The sequence below is a fragment of the Triticum urartu genome, chromosome 3 (assembly GCF_003073215.2).
Source record: "Triticum urartu cultivar G1812 chromosome 3, Tu2.1, whole genome shotgun sequence".
In the NCBI taxonomy this organism is placed as follows: domain Eukaryota; kingdom Viridiplantae; phylum Streptophyta; class Magnoliopsida; order Poales; family Poaceae; genus Triticum; species Triticum urartu.
In genome coordinates this window covers 120,490,575-120,512,608 of record NC_053024.1, presented here as the reverse complement: position 1 = coordinate 120,512,608, position 22,034 = coordinate 120,490,575, and positions in this window count along the sequence as shown.

Genomic DNA, 22,034 nt, shown 5'->3' with positions numbered 1-22,034 from the left:
TCGGTAGGGGGAGGCGCGGGGGGGATACTAAGGAAATTTGATGGATGGGGATGTGGTTGGAGGAATAAATTTTGAAATCGCGCACCTAACGAAAATTTCGCCGCGAAACTTGAAACTTGGGCAGGGGAAGCACACAACATAGACGAAGCGCATAAAATACTCATGTGCGAGAAAACAAAAAATTAGCAGATCCCGTCTCGAAAAAATGTACACGTCTAGTTGATTGTTTTGGTCAATGGTACGCCTGGTTTATTAGGAAACATCGCACAGGTAACTAACATATGGATCATTAACACAAAAAACGCAGACGGGTACGGCATAGAAACCGTGTGTTTTCTGATCTTCTAATGATTAATGCAAAGAAAACACACGGGCACACATGCTAATCAACGCTCAAAGCCCTCAAAGGATGCTCTTACCGACATTGTACATTAATACTACAAACTTAAAGAACGATTGGTAATTTGTTATAATACTACAAACTTAAACTACTTCTCACATGCTGCCATCGAGGCATGTTGGCCAGACGCCGGTGTTCTCCTTCTCAGCCTTGTAGGTGGCAACCCACCGTGCTTCAATCTCCGCCAAGCTCTCCTCATCACGGCGTGCGGCCTCTTCTTTCTTGTGGCAGCGGGACTCTCTTTTCTTGACTGCTTTCTGCCTTTTCCACTCCTTCTGTGCTGCTTTGGCCGCCTCTAGATCCACCACCCATTCGGCCATGGCAGCCTCAAAGTCTGCCCATGTAACCGTGTGTCCGCCGGTGGCGATGAACTCGGCGCGGCAAGATGCCATCTGCTACCTCTTGAGCACTGCATTGGTTTTCCCTTGAAGAGGAAAGGGTGATGCAGTAAAGTAGCGTAAGTATTTCCCTCAGTTTTTGAGAACCAAGGTATCAATCCAGTAGGAGATTATGCTCGAGTCTCACGCACCTACACAAACAAATAAGAACCTCGCAACCAACACGGTAAAGGGGTTGTCAATCCCTTCACGGTCACTTACGAGAGTGAGATCTGATAGATATGATAAGATAATATTTTTGGTATTTTTATGATAAAGAGAAATAAAGATGCAAAGTAAAATAAACAACAATAGAAATAGCTAAGTGTTGGAAGATTAATATGATGGAAGATAGGCCCGGGGGCCATAGGTTTCACTAGTGGCTTCTCTCAAGAGCATAAGTATTACGGTGGGTAAATGAATTACTGTCGAGCAATTGATAGAATTGAGCATAGTTATGAGAATATCTAGGTATGATCATGTATATAGGCATCACATCCGTGACAAGTAGACCGAAACGATTCTGCATCTACTACTATTACTCCACACATCGACCGCTATCCAGCATGCATCTAGAGTATTAAGTTGATAAGAACAGAGTAATGCTTTAAGTAAGATGACATGATGTAGAGGGATAAACTCATGCAATATGATATAAACCCCATATTTTTATCCTCGATGGCAACAATACAATATGTGTCATTTCCCCTACTGTCACTGGGATCGAGCGCCGCAAGATTGAACCCAAAGCTAAGCACTTCTCCCATTGCAAGAAAGATCAATCTAGTAGGCCAAACCAAACTGATAATTCGAAGAGACTTGCAAAGATAACCAATCATACATAAAAGAATTCAGAGGAGATTCAAATATTGTTCATATATAAACTTGATCATAAACCCACAATTCATCGGATCTCGACAAACACACCGCAAAAGAAGATTACATTGAATAGACCTCCAAGAAGATCGAAGAGAAATTTGTATTGAGATTCAAAGAGAGAGAAGAAGCCATCTAGCTAATAACTATGGACCCAAAGGTCTGAAGTAAACTAATCACACATCACCGGAGAGGCCATGGAGTTGATGTGGAGGCCCTCCGTGATCAATGCCCCCTCCGGCGAAGCTCTGGAAAAGGCCCCAAGATGGGATCTCTCGGGTACAGAAGGTTGCGGCGGTGGAATTAGGTTTTCATGGTGCTCCTGGATGTTTGGGGGTACGTGGATATATATAGGAGGAAGAAGTACGTCGGTGGAGCAACGAGGGGCCCACGAGGGTGGAGGGCGCGCCCCCCTACCCCCTGGGCGTGCCCTCCACCCTCGTGGGCCCCTCGTTGCTCCACTGACCTACTTCTTCCTCCTATATATATACATATACCCCGCAAACATCCAGGAGCACCACGAAACCCTATTTCCACCGCCACAACATTATGTACCCAAGAGATCCCATCTTGGGGCCTTTTCCGGAGCTCCGCTGGAGGGGGCATTGATCACGGAGAGCCTCTACATCAACTCCATGGCCCCTCCGATGATGTGTGAGTAGTTTACTTCAGACCTTCGGGTCCATAGCTAGTATGGCTTCTTCTCTCTCTTTGGATCTCAATACAAAGTTCTCCTCGATTCTCTTGGAGATCTATTTGATGTAATTGATACGTCCATTTTGCACCATGCTTTTATATCAATATTTATTGCATTATGGGATGTTATTTCACATTATGTCACAATACTTATGGCTATTCTCTCTTATTTTACAAGGTTTACATAAGGAGGGAGAATGCCAGCAGCTGGAATTCTGGGATGGAAAAGGAGCAAATATTAGAGACCTATTCTGCACAACTCCAAAAGTCCTGAAACTCCACGGAACACCTCATAATAATTAATGAAAAATCCTCGCCAAAGATGAAGACCAGGGGGCCCACACCCTTCTCACGAGGTTGGGGGGTGCCCCCCCTAGGGCGCGCCCCCTGCCTCGTGGGCCCCATGGTGGCTCTCCGATGACCATCTTCTCCTATATGAAGTCTTTCATCGAGAAAAAAATAGGAACCAACCTTTCGGGGCGAAACTCCGCCGCCACGAGGCGGAACCTTGGCGGATCCAATCTAGAGCTCCGGCAGAGCTGTTCTGCCGGGGAAACTTCCCTCCCGGAGGGGGAAATCATCGCCATCGTCATCACCAACGCTCCTCTCATCGGGAGAGGGCAATCTCCATCAACATCTTCATCATCACCATCTCATCTCAAAACCCTAGTTCATCTCGTGTATCCGATTCTTGTCTTCAAGTCCAGGATTGGTGCTAGTAGGTTGCTAGTAGTGTTAATTACTCCTTGTAGCTGATGCTAGTTGGTTTAATTGGTGGAAGATCATATGTTCAGATCCCATATGCATATTAATACCTATTTGATTATGAACATGTTTATGCTTTGTGAGTAGTTACGTTTGTTCCTGAGGACAAGGGAGAAGTCTTGCTATTAGTAGTCATGTGAATTTGGTATTTGTTCGATATTTTGATAAGATGTATGTTGTCTAGCCTCTAGTGGTGTTATGTGAACGTCGACTACATAACACTTCACCATTATTTGGGCCTAGAGGAAGGCATTGGGAAGTAATAAGTAGATGATGGGTTGCTAGAGTGACAGAAGCTTAAACCCTAGTTTATGCGTTGCTTCGTAAGGGGCTGATTTGGATCCATATGTTTCATGCTATGGTTAGGTTTACCTTAATACTTTCGTTGTAGTTGCGGATGCTTGCAATAGAGGTTAATCATAAGTGGGATGCTTGTTAAAGTAAGAACAGCACCCAAGCACCGGTCCACCCACATATCAAATTATCAAAGTACCAAACACGAATCATATGAACGTGATGAAAACTAGCTTGACGATATTCCCATGTGTCCTCGGGAGCGCTTTTCCTTATATAAGAGTTTGTCCAGGCTTGTCCTTTGCTACAAAAAGGATTGGGCCACCTTGCTGCATTTTATTTACTTTTGTTACTTGTTGCTCGTTACAAATTATCTCATCACCAAACTATCTGTTACCACTTATTTCAGTACTTGCAGAGAATACCTTGCTGAAAACCGTTTATCATTTCCTTCTGCTCCTCATTGGGTTCGACGCTCTTACTTATCGAAAGGACTACGATAGATACCCTATACTTGTGGGTCATCAAGACTCTTTTCTGGCGCCGTTGCGGGTGAGTGAAGCGCCTTTGGTAGGTGGAATTTGGTAAGGAAAAATTTATATAGTGTGCTGAAATTTACTGTCACTTGTTACTATGGAAAGTAATCCTCTGAGGGGCTTGTTCGGGGTATCTTCACCCCGACCAGTAGAGCAAAGATTTGCTCCTCAACCTACTAAACCTATTGAAAATGAAATTCCTTATGAGTATCCTTCGAGTATAATAAAAAAACTGCTAGCTAATCCTTTTACAGGAGATGGAACAAAGCATCCTGATGAACACCTAATATATGTGGATGAAGTTTGTGGATTATTTAAGCTTGCAGGTATTCCTGATGATGTTGCTAATAAGAAGGTCATCCCTTTATCTTTGAAGGGAGACGAATTGACATGGTATAGGCTATGTGATGATATGGGATCATGGAACTATAGAAGATTGAAATTGGAATTTCATCAAAAGTATTACCCTATGCATCTTGTTCATCGTGATCGCAATTATATATATAATTTTTGGCCTCGCGAAGGAGAAAGCATCGCTCAAGCTTGGGGGAGGCTTAAATCAATGTTATATTCATGCCCCAATCATGAGCTTCCAAGAGAAACAATTCTTCAAAAAAATCATGCTCGGCTTTCTGATAACAATCGCACCATGCTTGATACTTCTTGTGTTGGCTCTTTTATGATGAAGACTATTGAATTCAAATGGGATTTATTGGATAGAATTAAACGCAACTCTGAAGATTGGGACCTTGACAATGGTAAGGAGTCACGTATGACACCTAAGTTTGATTGTGTTAAATCTTTTATGGATATCGATATTTTCCGTAAGTTTAGCACTAAATATGGACTTGATTCTGAGATAGTAGCTTCTTTCTGTGAATCTTTTGCTACTTATGTTGATCTCCCTAAGGAGAAGTGGTTTAAATATCATCGTCCCATAGAAGTAAAAGTAGCTGCACCTATTAAAGTTGAAGAAAAGACTGTCACTTATAATGATCCTATTGTTCCTACTTGTTATGTTGAGAAACCACCTTTCCCTATTAGGATAAAGGATCATGCTAAAGCTTCAATTGTGGTTCGTAAAAGCAATATTAAAACATATACACCTCCTGAGCAAGTTAAAGTTGAACCTAATATTGCTATTGTTAAAGAGCTCTTGTCCGATAATATTGATGGGCATGTTATTCAGTTCTGCGGTGAAACTGCTAGAATTGCTAAACCTTGTGCTAAAGATAAACATAGACCCGTGGTAGGCGTGCCTGTTATTTCTGTTAAAATAGGAGATCATTTTTATCATGGCTTATGTGATATGGGTGCTAGTGCTAGTGTTATACCTTATGACTTGTATAAAGAAATCAAGCATGAAATTGCACCTGCTGAGTTAGAAGATATTGATGTCACAATTAAACTTGCTAATAGAGATACTATTTCAGCAATGGGAATTGTTAGAGATGTTGAAGTCTTGTGTGGGAAAACTAAATATCCTGCTGATTTTCTTGTTCTTAGTTCTCCACAAGATAGCTTTTGTCCCATTATATTTGGTAGACCCTTCTTGAATACAGTTAATGCTAGGATAGACTGCGAAAAGAATGTTGTTACTATTGGCTTGGATGATATGACTCATGAGTTTAATTTCTCTAAATTTAGTAAACAACACCGTGAAGAAGAATTGCCTAGTAAGGATGAAATTATTGGTCTTGCTTCTATTGTCGTACCTCCTAATGATCCTTTAGAACAATATTTGCTAGACCACGAGAATGATATGTTTATGAATGAAAGAAGGGAAATAGATGAAGTATTTTTTAAACAGGAACCTATGCTAAAACACAATTTGCCTGTTGAAATCCTAGGGGATCCTCCTCCACCTAAGGGTGATCCTGTGTTTGAGCTTAAACTATTGCCTGATAATCTTAAATATGCTTATCTTGATGAAAAGAAGATATATCCTATTATTATTAGTGCTAACCTTTTAGAGCATGAAGAAGAAAGATTATTAAAAACTCTGAAGAAGCATTGTGCTGCTGTTGGATATACTCTTGATGATCTTAAGGGCATTAGTCCCACTCTGTCAACATAAAATAAATTTGGAAGCAGATGCCAAACCAGTTCGTGATCCTCAACAACGTCTGAATCCTAAAATGAAAGAAGTGGTAAGAAAAGAAATACTAAAGCTTCTGGAGGTAGGTATAATTTATCCCATTGTTGATAGTCAGTGGGTAAGTCCCGTTCATTGTGTCCCTAAGAAGTGAGGTATTACTGTTGTTCCTAATGATAAAGATGAATTGATTCCACAAAGAATTATTACCGGTTATAGGATGGTAATTGATTTCCGCAAATTAAATAAGGCTACTAAGAAAGATCATTACCCCTTACCTTTTATCGATCAAATGCTAGAAAGATTATGCAAACATACACATTACTGCTTTCTAGATGGTTATTCTGGTTTCTCTCAAATACCTGTGTTGGCTAAAGATCAATCAAAGACTACTTTTACATGCCCTTTTGGTACTTTTGCTTATAGACGTATGCCTTTTGGTTTATGTAATGCACCTGCTACCTTTCAAAGATGCATGATGGCTATATTCTCTAACTTTTGTGAAAAGATTTGTGAGGTTTTCATGGATGACTTTTCCATCTATGGATCTTCTTTTGATGATTGCTTGAGCAATCTTGATCGAGTTTTGTAGAGATGTGAAGAAACTAATCTTGTCTTGAATTGGGAAAAGTGCCACTTTATGGTTAATGTGGGTATTGTCTTGGGGCATAAAGTTTCTGAAAGAGGTATTGAAGTTGATAAAGCTAAGGTTGATGCTATTGAAAAGATGCCATGTCCCAAGGACATCAAAGGTATAAGAAGTTTCCTTGGTCACGCCGGATTTTATAGGAGGTTCATCAAGGACTTCTCGAAAATTTCTCGGCCTCTGACTAATTTATTACAAAAAGATATACCATTTGTCTTTGATGATGATTGTGTAGAAGCATTTGAAATACTTAAGAAAGCATTATTCTCTGCACCTATTGTTCAGCCACCTGATTGGAATTTACCCTTTGAAATTATGTGTGATGCTAGTGATTATGCTGTAGGTGCTGTTCTAGGGCAAAGAGTTGATATGAAATTAAATGTTATCCATTATGCTAGTAAGACTCTAGACAATGCTCAAAGAAATTATGCTACTACTGAAAAAGAACTTTTAGCAGTTGTATTTGCTTGTGATAAGTTCAGACCTTATATTGTTGATTCTAAAGTAACTATCCACACTGATCATGCTGCTATTAAATATCTCATGGAGAAGAAAGATGCTAAACCTAGACTTATTAGATGGGTTCTCTTGCTACAAGAATTTGATTTGCATATTGTTGATAGAAAAGGAGCTGAGAACCCCGTTGCAGACAACTTATCTAGGTTAGAGAATGTTCTTGATGACCCACTACCTATTGATGATAGCTTTACCGATGAACAATTAAATGTCATAAGTACTTCTCGTAGTACCCCTTGGTATGCTGATTATGCTAATTACATAGTTGCTAAATTTATACCACCTAGCTTCACATACCAACAAAAGAAAAAATTCTTCTATGATTTGAGACATTACTTTTGGGATGACCCACATCTTTATAAAGAAGGAGTAGATGGTGTTATTAGACGTTGTGTACCTGAGCATGAACAGGAACAGATCCTACGCAAGTGCCACTCCGAAACTTATGGAGGACACCACGCGGGAGATAGAACTGCACATAAGGTATTGCAATCTGGTTTTTATTGGCCTACTCTCTTCAAGGATGCCCGTAAGTTTGTCCTTTCTTGTGATGAATGTCAAATAATTGGTAATATTAGTAGATGTCAAGAAATGCCTATGAATTATTCACTTGTTATTGAACCGTTTGGTGTTTGGGGCTTTGATTATATGGGACCTTTTCCTGCCTCTAATGGATATACACATATTTTAGTTGCTGTTGATTACGATACTAAGTGGGTAGAAGCTATTCCAACTAGTAGTGCTAATCATAATACTTCTATTAAAATGCTTAAAGAAGTTATTTTTCCGAGGTTTGGAGTCCCTAGATATTTAATGACTGATGGTGGTTCACATTTTATTCATGGTGCTTTCCGTAAAATGCTTGCTAAATATGACGTCAATCATAGAATTGCATCTCTGTATCACCCACAGTCTAGTGGTCAAGTAGAATTGAGTAATAGAGAACTCAAATTAATTTTGCAAAAGACTGTCAATAGGTCTAGAAAGAATTGGTCCAAGAAACTTGATGATGCATTATGGGCCTATAGAACCGCATATAAAAATCCTATGGGTATGTCTCCGTATAAAATGGTATATGGAAAAGCATGTCACTTACCTCTCGAACTAGAACATAAGGCATATTGGGCTATTAAAGAGCTCAACTATGATTTCAAACTTGCCGGTGAAAAGAGGTTATTTGATATTAGCTCACTTGATGAATGGAGAACCCAAGCTTATGAAAATGCCAAGTTGTTTAAAGAAAAGGTTAAAAGATGGCATGACAAAAGGATACAAAAGCGTGAGTTTAATGTAGGTGATTATGTATTGCTATACAACTCTCGTTTAAGATTTTTTGCAGGGAAACTTCTCTCTAAATGGGAAGGCCCCTATTTATCGAGGAGGTCTATCGTTCCGGTGCCATAAAAATCAACAACTTCGAAGGCACAAATCCGAAGGTGGTAAACGGTCAAAGAATCATACATTATATCTCAGGTAATCCCATAAATGTTGAAACCAATATTATTGAAACCGTAACCCCGGAGGAATACATAAGGGACACTTTCCAGAACGTTTCAGACTCCGAAAAGGAATAGGTATGTGGTACGGTAAGTAAACCGACTCCAAAACAATTTTTAAGGCAATATTTCTCTGTTTTGGAATATTTAGAAAAATAGAAAATTAAGTAGCAGTCCGGGAAGGACACGAGGGTGGAGGGCGCGCCCTACCCCCCTGGGCGCGCCCCCTACCTCGTGAGCTCCTCGTGTGCCTTCCGGACTCCGTTTTCTTGCACGATACGTACTTTGGTCGGTAAAAAATCATTATATATTCTCCCGAAGGTTTTGATTCCCGTATCACGCAAAAATCTCTTGTTTTGATTCGAGCTGTTTTTCTAACAGTTCTAGATTATCATGACGTCCCCAAGTGCTTCCAAGGACAAGTTCTTCGAGAAGGTCATCAACCCTTACCTCGCGGAGGTGTTGCGACACCCTCAAACCATTGAGATGCGTGATGGGTTGCTGCACATCCGCGATGTTGAGGGACCAAAGGGAATCGGAAGCGTGGAGACGAGGCTCGAAGCAATGGAGCAACAAGTTTTCAAGTGCCAGGGGATGGTGGAGCATGGAATCAACGCTAGCCACATGATGCTCGCGGAGTTCACTAACAACTACAAGCCGGATGCCAAGACCACCGAGGAGGCCATCTTCAAGCTATATGAGAAGATCGATCACCTCCAAGCCCAAATCTATGACCTGCAAAACCAAAACTGTGAGTATGAATATAGATTCAAAAGAATGAGTTTAGCTGCAGATTCGAGGATTCCGGAGACTCGATCATCCTTCTATGATGGTGAACCCATGCCTTGGAAGATGGATGACAAGCCTGCATCATCAACAACACCTCCACCGTCTCCTCCAACAAAGAAGAATTGAGTATCTGGGTATGGGCACTCCCCTTGGCAACAGCCAAGCTTGGGGGAGGTGCCCCGGTATCGTATCACCCTCACCTTTATCTTTACCGTTTTCCTTAGTTCGATCCTATTAGTAGTATTTTGATCTAGTAGAATAAAGTTTATGGCATGATCTAGTTGTGAGTTTTGCTTTATTATCCTTCTATGTAATCGAGTCCGTGAGCTATATAATAAAGATTAGTGTTGAGTCAAGGGCTTGATTGTTTTGCCATGATCCTAAGTGAATAAAAGAAAAGAGAAAGAAACAAAAAGAAACAAAGAGATCATATGGATCTCATGGAGAGTAATGAGCTCACATAGAAAAAGTATGATGAATAAAGGTTGTTGAGAGTTGACAAGCATAGTTTTGGTCATCGTTGCAATTAATAGGAAGTAATAAAGAAAGAGAGGTCTTCACATATAGATATACTATCTTGGACATCTTTTATGATTGTGAGCACTCATTAAAATATGACATGCTAAAGAGTTGAAATTGGACAAGGAAGACAACGTAATGGGTTATGTTTTCTTACATATGAGATAAATTATATTGTCTTGGATCTTCCAACATGTTGAGCTTGCCTTTCCCCCTCATGCTAGCCAAATTCTCAGCACCAAGTAGAGATACTACTTGTGCTTCCAAATACCCTTAAACCAGTTTTGCCATGAGAGTCCACCATATCTACCTATGGATTGAATAAGATCCTTCAAGTAAGTTGTCATCGGTGCAAAGCAATAAAAATTGCTCTATAAATATGTATGATTGATTGGTGTGGGAGAAATAAGCTTTATACGATCTTGTGATGTGGAAGTAATAAAAGCGACGGACTGCATAATAAAGGTTCATATCACAAGGGGCAATATAAAGTGACGTTCTTTCGCATTAAGATTTTGTGCATCCAACCATAAAAGCGCATGGCAACCTCTGCTTCCCTCTGCGAAGGGCCTATCTTTTATCATTATCTTCTTCCTTATGCAAGAGTCATGGTGATTTTCACCCTTCCTTTTTACACTTTATCCTTTGGCAAGCACAGTATGTTGGAAAGATTCTCGTATATATGGCTAATTGGATGTGAGTTTTCATGAACTTTTACTGTTGAGATTACCCTTGAGGTAAAACGTTCGGAGGCAAGACTATAAGCCCCTATCTTTCTCTGTGTCCGATTAAAACTCCACACCCGTAAGTATTGCGTGAGTGTCAGCAGTTGTGAAAGATTATATGATAGTTGAGTATGTGGACTTGCTGAAAACCTCTTATACATTGACTCTTTCCTATGTTATGATAAATTGCAATTGCTTCACTGACCGAGATTGTAGTTTGTTAGTTTTCAATGAAGTTTACGATTCATCCTTGATATTGTGATTGAATTATTACTATAACATTAGAGATCATCTGACAAAAATTATATAAGTTGATGTTATAAGAATGATCATGATGCCCTCATGTCCATATTTTATTTTTATCGACACCTTCATCTCTAAACATGTGGACATATTTTTCGATTTCGGCTTTTCGCTTGAGGACAAGCGAGGTCTAAGCTTGGGGGAGTTGATACGTCCATTTTGCATCATGCTTTTATATCAATATTTATTGCATTATGGGCTGTTATTTCACATTATGTCACAATACTTATGGCTATTCTCTCTTATTTTACAAGGTTTACATAAGGAGGGAGAATGCCGACAGCTGGAATTCTGGGCTGGAAAAGGAGCAAATATTAGAGACCTATTCTGCACAACTCCAAAAGTCCTGAAACTCCACGAAACACCTTATAATAAATAATGAAAAATCCTTGCCAAAGATGAAGATGAGGGGGCCCACACCCTTCTTACGAGGGTGGGGGGCGCCCCCCCCCCTAGGGCGCGCCCCACTGCCTCGTGGGCCCCCTAGTGGCTCTCCGATGACCATATTCTCCTATATGAAGTCTTTCGTCGAGAAAAAAATAGGAAGCAACCTTTTGGGACGAAACTCCGCCGCCACGAGGCGGAACCTTGATGGATCCAATCTAGAGCTCCGGCAGAGCTGTTCTGCAGGGGAAACTTCCCTCCCGGAGGGGGAAATCATCGCCATCGTCATCACCAATGCTCCTCTCATCGGGAGAGGGCAATCTCCATCAACATCTTCATCAGCACCATCTCATCTCAAAACCCTAGTTCATCTCTTGTATCCGATTCTTGTCTTCAAGTCCGGGATTGGTGCTAGTAGGTTGCTAGTAGTGTTAATTACTCCTTGTATTTGATGCTAGTTGGTTTAATTGGTGGAAGATCATATGTTCAGATCCTATATGCATATTAATACCCCTCTGATTATGAACATGTTTATGCTTTGTGAGTAGTTACGTTTGTTCCTGAGGACAAGGGAGAAGTCTTGCTATTAGTAGTCATGTGAATTAGGTATTCGTTCGATATTTTGATAAGATGTATGTTGTCTAGCCTCTAGTGGTGTTATGTAAATGTTGACTACATAACACTTCACCATTATTTGGGCCTAGAGGAAGGCATTGGGAAGTAATAAGTAGATGATGGGTTGCTAGAGTGAGAGAAGCTTAAAACCTAGTTTATGCGTTGCTTCGTAAGGGGCTGATTTGGATCCATATGTTTCATGCTATGGTTAGGTTTACCTTAATACTTTTGTTGTAGTTGCGGATGCTTGCAATAGAGGTTAATCATAAGTGGGATGCTTGTTCAAGTAAGAACAGCACCCAAGCACCGGTCCACCCACATATCAAATTATCAAAGTACCGAACGCGAATCATATGAACGTGATGAAAACTAGCTTGACGATATTCCCATGTGTCCTCGGGAGCGCTTTTCCTTATATAAGAGTTTGTCCTGGCTTGTCCTTTGCTACAAAAAAGATTGGGCCACCTTGCTGCATTTTATTTACTTTTGTTACTTGTTGCTCGTTACAAATTATCTCATCGCCAAACTATCTGTTACCACTTATTACAGTACTCGCAGAGAATACCTTGCTGAAAACCATTTATCATTTCCTTCTGCTCCTCGTTGGGTTCGACACTCTTACTTATCGAAAGGACTACGATAGATCCGCTATACTTGTGGGTCATTAGTAATCTTCTTTTGCGATGTGTTTGTCGAGATCCGATGAATTGTGGGTTTATGATCAAGTCTATCTAGGAACAATATTTGAATCTTCTCTGAATTCTTTTATGTATGATTGGTTTATCTTTGCAAGTCTCTTCAAATTATCAGTTTGGTTTGGCCTACTAGATTGATCTTTCTTGCAATGGGAGAAGTGCTTAGCTTTGGGTTCAATCTTGCTGTGCTCAATCCCAGTGACAGAAAGGGGACCGACACGTATTGTATTGTTGCCATCGAGCATAAAAAGATGGGGTTTACATCATATTGCATGAGTTTATCCCTCTACATCATGTCATCTTGCTTAAGGCGTTACTCTGTTCTTATGAACTTAATACTCTAGATGCATGCTGGATAGCGGTCGATGTGTGGAGTAATAGTAGTAGATGCAGGCAGGAGTCGGTCTACTTGTCTCGGACGTGATGCCTATATACATGATCATGCCTAGATATTCTCATAATTATTCGCTTTTCTATCAATTACTCGATAGTAATTTGTTCACCCACCGTAATACTTATGCTATCTTGAGAGAAGCCACTAGTGAAACCTATGCCCCCCGGGTCTATTCTCCATCATACAAGTTTCCAATATCTTTTATTTTGCAATCTTTACTTTCAATCTATATCATAAAAATACCAAAAATATTTATCTTATTATTTATTATCTCTATCAGATCTCACTCTTGCAAGTGGCCGTGAAGGGATTGACAACCCCTTTATCGCGTTGGTTGCGAGGTTCTTATTTGTTTGTGTAGGTACGAGGTGAGTCGCGCGTGGTTTCCTACTGGATTGATACCTTGGTTCTCAAAAACTAAGGGAAATACTTACGCTACTTTACTGCATCACCCTTTCCTCTTCAAGGGAAAATCAACGCAGTGCTCAAGAGGTAGCAGTTTCATATTCTGACTCCGTTCCTGGGCAGTAACAAATTCTATTTACCAATTTATGTGCACTATATATTCTTCTGCCATGTTCTGAATAAATAATGCCTTTCCACCTTTTAAGCAGGATATGTTGGATGCATAGTGAACAATCTGTATGTTACTAAGCGTACCAAATTTCACTGGAAGGACTTGAAGCATGTCATAAACTTTGTTGATAATTTGACAGAGATAACACAGCGTATGAACGCTAGATTTTGGATGGGATTAATTAGACCTATGGTGCACACATTGAACAAGACCAATTGTGTGCATAAAATGCTAGTAAAAGTCTTATTTTAAAGTTGATGCTCATAAACTATATATGTATCTTCAATGGTATGTTACAATTGGTTTTTATTCTACATGTCAATAGAAATTGCCCGCTGTAACAGTTCCTGGATCAATTTCCCGGTGTGGTCGAATTACACTTGTGCCTGCTAATAATGCCAAAGTGATTGCAAGGTACTGCATTTCTCGCAGAAATGGAACCATTAAAATTAACAAGTTCTCGCTTGTCGTGGCAATGCATCCATATTGGAAAATTGGAGACACTGTTCTACTCATGCTCTACCAAGGCATAGGAGGGCTCTTCCTTTTCATTGACGAGATGTCGAGTCGCCGTGATCAAGCTGTTTCCAGCAGATAGTTGTGGTTGTTGGCCCTCAGCCTCTTAAAATGTGCTAGTTGTTACTATCTTAAGTATGTAGATATGGACCATATGGTTGTTGGCCCTTAGCCTCTTAAAATGTGATAGTTGTTACTATGTTAAGTATGTAGATATGGACCATATGGTTGTCAAAACCATGTTATGAAGATCCTCCTTTTGTCGAATAGTGTAACCACTATATATATGTTACTCAAATGTTGTTACCCAAGTTCTTAAATTTTCATGGAAAGTATTAGTATTGTACACAGTTCATTGAGTTTAAGCATGTGCCCGATGTCCAGAAGGCATTTGCATATTAACTGTCCATATTGCAAATTCACACACATGTTAACATAAGAAAACATATGTGTAACTTACTAATCATCGCACACGAGTACTTGCAGACGCATCATGTGCGATACTCCTAGCCACCACAAGCAACTAGTTTGCATTTTTCAAAAAAATACACACAACATCGCACACGAACTAACTGTATTAACCGTTTGTGTTGTAATTTCTCATCGCAAACAGTTCATCCGAGTCAGCTATTTGCAACGTATCACACACATCTTGTTTACACGACTCGTTTGTGTTCTTTTGGCTCATCGCAAACAGTTCATCCATGTGAACTATATGCCGCATATCACACACATCTTGTTTGAACCGTTTCTGTTGTGTTCCCTAATCAAAAACAGTTCGTTCGAGTGAACCGTATGTCGTATATCGCACACACATTGTTATGGCTGCCCGTTTCTGTTGTTCTACCTCACCGCAAACAGTTCGAATGGATTAACCGTGTGCCCTGCATCGCACACACATTGATATGGCTGCCCATTTATGTTGTTCTGCCTCATCGCAAACAGTTTGAATGGATTAAGCGTATGTCGTATATCACACACGCAACTAAAATCTGAACCGTGTTTGATGGATCCGCCATCGCAAACGTTTTGCACCTTCTTTGATGGTTTTTTACACCACCGTTTGTGATTAATGCATCGCACACAGTTTCGGCAAAGGGTCTCTGATCGTAGTGTCGCGTTAGCAGTATCCTGCAGTAGTGAGATGTTGATGGAGATTGCCCTCCCAAAGATGGGCGAGTTGTTGGTGATGATGATGATGATAATTTCCCCCTTTGGGAGGGAAGTTCCCCCGGCGGAATCGCTCCGCCGGAGGGAAAAAGTGCTCCTGCCCAAATTCCACCTCGAGACGGCGGCGCTTCGTCCCGAAAGTCCCCTCCTAATTTTTTCTAGGTCAAAATGACCTATATACTAGAAGATGGGCACCGGAGGTGGGCCGAGGAGGGCACAACCCACCAGGGCGCGCCTGGGGGGCCTCGCGTGCCCAGGTGTGTTGTGCCCACCTGGTGGGCCTCCTCTGGTAGTGATTTGCTCCAATATTTTTATATATTGCAAAATAATTCTTCGTAAATTTTCAGCTCATTTGGAGATGTGCAGAATAGGTAACTCTGACGTAGCTTTTCCAGGTCCAGAATTCTAGCTGCCGATATTCTTCCTCTTTGGGTAAACCTTGAATATTATGAGAGAAAAGACATTATAAATATTCCAAGAAGCATTATATGCATAAAAACATTATAAATAATAGTAGGAAAACATGATGCAAAATGGACGTATCAAGGGCGAAGGACGCGTTCAGTGCGCCCGTTTTGTTGCGAAGTGTAAGGGCAAGTGAGACAAAATGTCGTGCCATGTGTGGTGAGGAGAGTACGGATAGCCAAGTTGTCGAACTCCTTCCCGTTGTCAGTATGTAACGCAAGGATGGGGTGCCCAAACTGCGTGAAAACATAGGAGTAAAAGGCGGGAGGGTGGATATGACATCAGATTCACGCTGCAACGGGAAGGTGCACACATAATACGAAAAAGCATCAAGAATAACAAGATAGTAAAGATAGCCCGTGTTACTTGCAACTGGCGAGGTCCACACATCACTATGAATTAACTCAAACAGGTACGGTGCAACATGGGAAGATGTGCTAAAGGGAAGACGAACATGTTTGCCGAGGCGACAAGCATGACAAGTGTGACCGTTGACCTTATTACAAGTGAAAGAAAAACTCCAAAGAATATGACGAAGGGTGGCGGGGTTCAGATGACCCAAGTGAGCATGCCAAAGGTCCACATCGGTGGCGAGAGCGACGGGAGCGGTGGTGGTAGTGGCGGCGATGGAGTGGACCGGGTAGAGCTCGTCGGGGCTGTCACATCGGTGGAGCACCATCTGGGTACGGGCATCCTTGTTAGAAAAAACAAATTCGTCAAACACAACGGTGAAAGGATTTTTCACGAGTAAAAGAACGAACAAATACAAGATTTTTAATGAGATCGGGTGAGACTAGTATGTTAGACAATGATAATGGCATAGATGATTATGGAAAAGAGGCATGTCCTATACGAGTGATCGAAAGAGAGGATCCATCCTCGACAGTGATACGAGTAGAGGTGTGGACATGGTAGGAGGTGTGGAGGTTACCGTGGTGGGAGGACATGTGAGTCGTGGCTCCGGTGTCCATGTACCAGTCACCGCCACCATTGTAGTTGGTCGGGGTGGGAACGGAGTGAAGAGCCGCAATAAGGGCCGGATCTCAGGGGGCGGCGGGAGAGCAGGCGCCGGGTAGGGCTACTGCTGCAGAGGCGCTGGGGGCAGCGAAAGCAGCCCGCCTCGCTGTTGTGGCTGGCCATAGGGCGACGCCCCTCACGGCTGCGACGCGGCATGAAGCACCTGATGGGAGGCAGGCCGAGGGCCAAGGAGGCCGGGCATGGGCGCATGTGGGGGACCGGCATGGAGTATGTGTGCACAACGCCAGTCCACAGTTTTGCCCGGTGTACCATGGCGCCGGCTGGTGCTGTTGCTGTTGGCGCGGCTCCCCTCCCTAAGCGTTGGGTTGCTGCTGCTTGCGGCCGTGACGACCGTCGTGACGGTGGTCAAAGGCAGTCGGGGCCGATGGTGGTGGCTGGGTGAAGAAACCCGGAAGCTGACATGGGCCACGACTGAGGTGGGACTGGGGCGGGTGGCACATGGCCACCGCGAGAAGTGTCGGCAGTGAGGGCGGTGTGCGTCACCCGGGTCCTCATCATCTTCATCTGACACTCCTCCAACTTCAGGTATGCCACAACCTTAGCAATGGTCGGCTCCGGAATGAGGGTGAGATTGGAGGCGGCGTTAGCGAAGTCCTCGTTAAGGCTGGCGGTGAGGGTGCTAATAAGGAGCTCGTCGGGGACCATCTCGCCGAGATCACGAAGCTCATCGGCAAGCTTCTTGAGGCGCATGCAAAAATCATCAATGGACGAATCAAGCTGCTGGCACCCAAAGAACTCACCATGGAGGAGGACCTTGCACTGAAGTTTGTTGTCGGTGAAGAGACCATTGATCTTGGTCCAGACGGCATGAGCATCATACTCGTCGCACACCATCATGTGGAAGAGAGGTCCTTGGAGATGGTGAGGTAAAACCAACGGATGATGGTGGCATCGATGATCATCCATTCCTCGTTGTTCACCATGAGACGGGAGTCCACGAAGTAGTCGGCATGACCATGAAGTTGGTACTCATGGAACACCAAGGAGAAATAGGTCTTCCAAGCATAGTAGGTGGAGGTGGATTGATCGAGGACGATCGGAACACACTCATAGATGTTAAGACCATGAATGAGCACGGGGTCCGAGCCGGCGAAGGGGTTGCTACCGGCGGAGACAGAGGATTAAAGATAATTCATGGCTATAGAGGGGAGGAGAGGCGGCCGAAATGGCGGGCAGCGGTGACGATCGGGAGGAGGGAAGGCGATTGGGAGGAGGGGCAACGGCTGCTGAGCGCGGCGGCGGTGTGGGGAAGGGTGGTTGCGGCTACTAGAGGAGTGCGGCGGCCAGGGAGGAAGGGGGCGGCAACGGCCTAGGGCGGAAGTGGTAGGGCTAAGACCAGGGGGAAACTGGTACCATGTAGAAGACTAGGGTTTGACTATGCAACACACGATGTATTGATCGGGTACATGGGCATGTACATATGATGTACAAGGAGGGCCACAACCTCAACTATACAGGAAACTAGGAGGTGGGCCTATGATACAAATATACATGCACAAATATATTCAACAGAAAACATGTAATGGCATGGTAGACACATTATTATTGGGCAATTGGCAGAAAAGCAACATTCATAACTATGATCATTCATGGCATAATCTTGTATAGCATCACGTCCGTGATAAGTAGACCGTAATCCAACTGCATCTACTACTATTACTCCACCCCGAAACCATTATCCAGCATGCATGTGAAGGTATTAAGTTTAATGAAAAAAAGAGTAGCACAATAAGCAAGATGACATAATGTAGACGGAAAGAAACCTAGCAATAAGATCAATGCCCCTCGTTTTATCCTTAGTAGCAACAACACATCATGTGCCTTCTCCCCTTCAACACACCATGAGGTTGAACCCACTACCATGCACCACTCCCTCTGAAGAATTACCCATCTATCTTAGCTAGAGAAGACAAATAACTCAAGAAGCATACATAGCTATTTAATTATATAGCAAAGAAACTTCAAAAGATTCAATCATATTCAACGAACAATTTGATCATAAATCCACAATTCATCGGTTCCCAACAAACACACCATGAGAATTACATCGGATTGATCTTATAGGAGATCATTGTATTGAAGATTCAAAAGAGAGAGAAGAAGTCATATAGCTACTACTATGGACCCGTAGGTCCTAAAGGAACTACTGACACATCATCATGGAGGCAACAAGGTTGATGAATAGGCATCCCGTGGTGGCCTCCCCCTCCGGCAGAGCATCGGAAGTCCAGAACAGGGCTCCAGACAGGATCGCTTCAGAATAAAGACTTGCAGCGGCGATTAAATTCTCTCATTTGTCTCTCTAATGGTTGGGGATTATGGAATTTATAGGCGGAGGAATTAGGTCAAACGGAGGCTTAGCGGGGCCACAAATCCTAGGTGGTGCGACCACCCCTAGCCACGTCACCTGCCCTTGTGGTTGGCTGCTGGGTCCTCTCATGACATTCCGAAGCTTCTAGGGTCCTTCATGCACCAGAAAAAAATCATCAAAATTGGCATCGATTTGGACCTTCCTAGATATGGTTTTTCTATGAAAGAAAAAACAAGCAAAAAACAAGAACCAACACTGGACACTATAAAATCATATAAAAGTAGTAATATAATAGCAGTAAACAACAAAAATTATAGATATGTTTGAGACATATCAAGATCCTATTTGGAGCCTTGTTTCGTAGTTCTGCCAAAGAGGGAAGCCATTGGAGGAGGCCTCTTCATCATCATTGCTACCTCAATGACCAATTGTGAGTAGTTCCTTTAGGACCTACGAGTCCATAGTAGTAGCTAGGTGGTTCTCTCTCTCTTTTTAGATCTTCAATATCATGTTCCCCTTCTTCCTTGTGTGATTGGGATCGATCCGATTTAATTTTGTAGTGTGTTTGTTGGGACATGATAAATTGTGAGTTTATGATCAGATTGTCCATTGAATCTATTTGAATCTTTTGAGATTTATTTTTTGTATAATTAAGTAGCTATGTATGCTTTGTGATCTATTTGTCTTCTCTGGCCAAGCTTGATTGGCGATCTTTAGAGAGAGTGGTGCGTAGTAGTGGGTTCAATCTTGCGGTGATTTTTCCATATCAAAGTGATAGAATGGGGACAAGACACGTATTGTATTGTTGTCACTAAGGATAAAATGATGGGGTTTTATCTTATTTCTAGGTTTCTGATGCGTCTCCAACGTATTTATAATTTTTTATTGTTCCATGCTATTATATTATCTGTTTTGGATGTTTTGTATGCATTAATATGCTATTTTATATTATTTTTGGGACTAATTTATTAACCCAGAGCCCAGTGCCATTTTCTGTTTTTTTCCTTGTTTATGAGTTTTACAGAAAAGGAATATCAAACGGAGTCCAAACGTAATAAAACTTTACGATGATTTTTCTTGGACCAGAAGACACCTACATGACTTGGAGAGAGGGCCAGAAGAGTCTCAAGGAGGCCACAAGCCTCCAGGGCGCGCCCCAGGGGGGCGCCCTGAGGGCTTGTGGCCCTGAGGGGGGGCGCCCTGGAGGGTTGTGGCCCCCTCAGGTGTCCTCCAATCCTAATTCCACCTTTATAAATTCCCAAATATTCCCCAAACATCTAAAGAGTCCACCAAAATACTTTTCCGCCGCCGCAAGCCTCTGTTCCCATGAGATGCCATCTTGGGGGCCTTTTCTGGCACCCTGCCGGAGGGGGATTCGATCATGAAGGGCCTCTACATCAACCTTGCCACCCTTCCGATGAAGCGTGAGTAGTTTACCACAGACCTACGAGTCCATAGCTAGTAGCTAGATGGCTTCTTCTCTCTCTTTGATCTTCAATACAATGTCCTCGATATTCTTGGAGATCTATCCGATGTAATATTCTTTTGCGGTGTGTTTGTTGAGATCTGATGAATTGTGAATTTATGATCAGATTATGTATGAATATTATTTGAGTATTCTTTGAACTCTTTTATGCATGATTAAGAGATCTTTGTATTTCTCTGCGAACTATCGGTTTGGTTTGGCCAACTAGATTGGTTTTTCTTGCAATGGGAGAGGTGCTTAGTGTTGGGTTCAATCTTGCGGTGTCCTCACCCAGTGATAGAGGGGGTAGCAAGGCACGTATTGTATTGTTTCCATCAAGGAAAAAAGATGGGGTTTATATCATATTACTTGAGTTTATCCCTCTACATCATGTCATCTTGCTTAAGGTGTTACTCCGTTCTTATGAACTTAATACTCTAGATGCATGCTGGATAGTTATCGATGTGTGGAGTAATAGTAGTAGATGCAGGCAGGAGTCGGTCTACTTGTCACGGACATGATGCCTATATTCATGATCATTATCTTAGATATTGTCATAACTTTGCGATTTTCTATCAATTGTTCAACAGTAATTTGTTTACCCACTGTATGCTATCTTCAAGAGAGAAGCCTCTAGTGAAACCTATGGCCCCCGGGTCTATTTCCCATCATATATTTTTAGATCTATAAACCAAAGAACCCAAAAATACCTTGCTGCAATTTATTTATGTTTACTTTAGTTTGCTTTTTTATTTATCTTTTATACCTATCTCTATTAGAACCCACTCTTGTTTGTGACCGTGAAGGGATTGACAACCCCTTTTTTGCGTTGTGTGCAAGTGTTTGTTAGTTTGTGCAGGTGCATAGATTGGAGACTTGCTTCTGCCTCATACTGGATTGATACCTTGGTTCTTAACTGAGGGAAATACTTATCTCTACTTTGTTGCATCACCCTTTCCTCTTCAAGGGAAAAAAATCAACGCAAGCTCAAGAAGTAGCAGTTTCTTCCTTTCTACATTATGTCATCTTGCTTAAAGTGTTACTCTGTTTTTTATGAACTTAATACTTTGAGTTGATGCACGCTGGATAGCGGTCTTGGGGTGGAGTAATGGTAGTAGATGTAGTTTGGTTCATGGTCTACTTGTCATGGATGTAATGCCTATATGAAATTATGCCATGAATGATCATAGTTATACTCATTGTTATTTTCGTCAAATGCCCAACTATAATTTGTTACCATGTTGTTTGCCTCCTTTTCGAGAGAGATACCTCTAGTGAATCTATGGTCCCTAGGTTTATTCTTCCATTAGTCCAAGCTGCTACAAAAATGCTCTTTCATATTTTCTTTCACTCTCATTGCACTTTTATCTA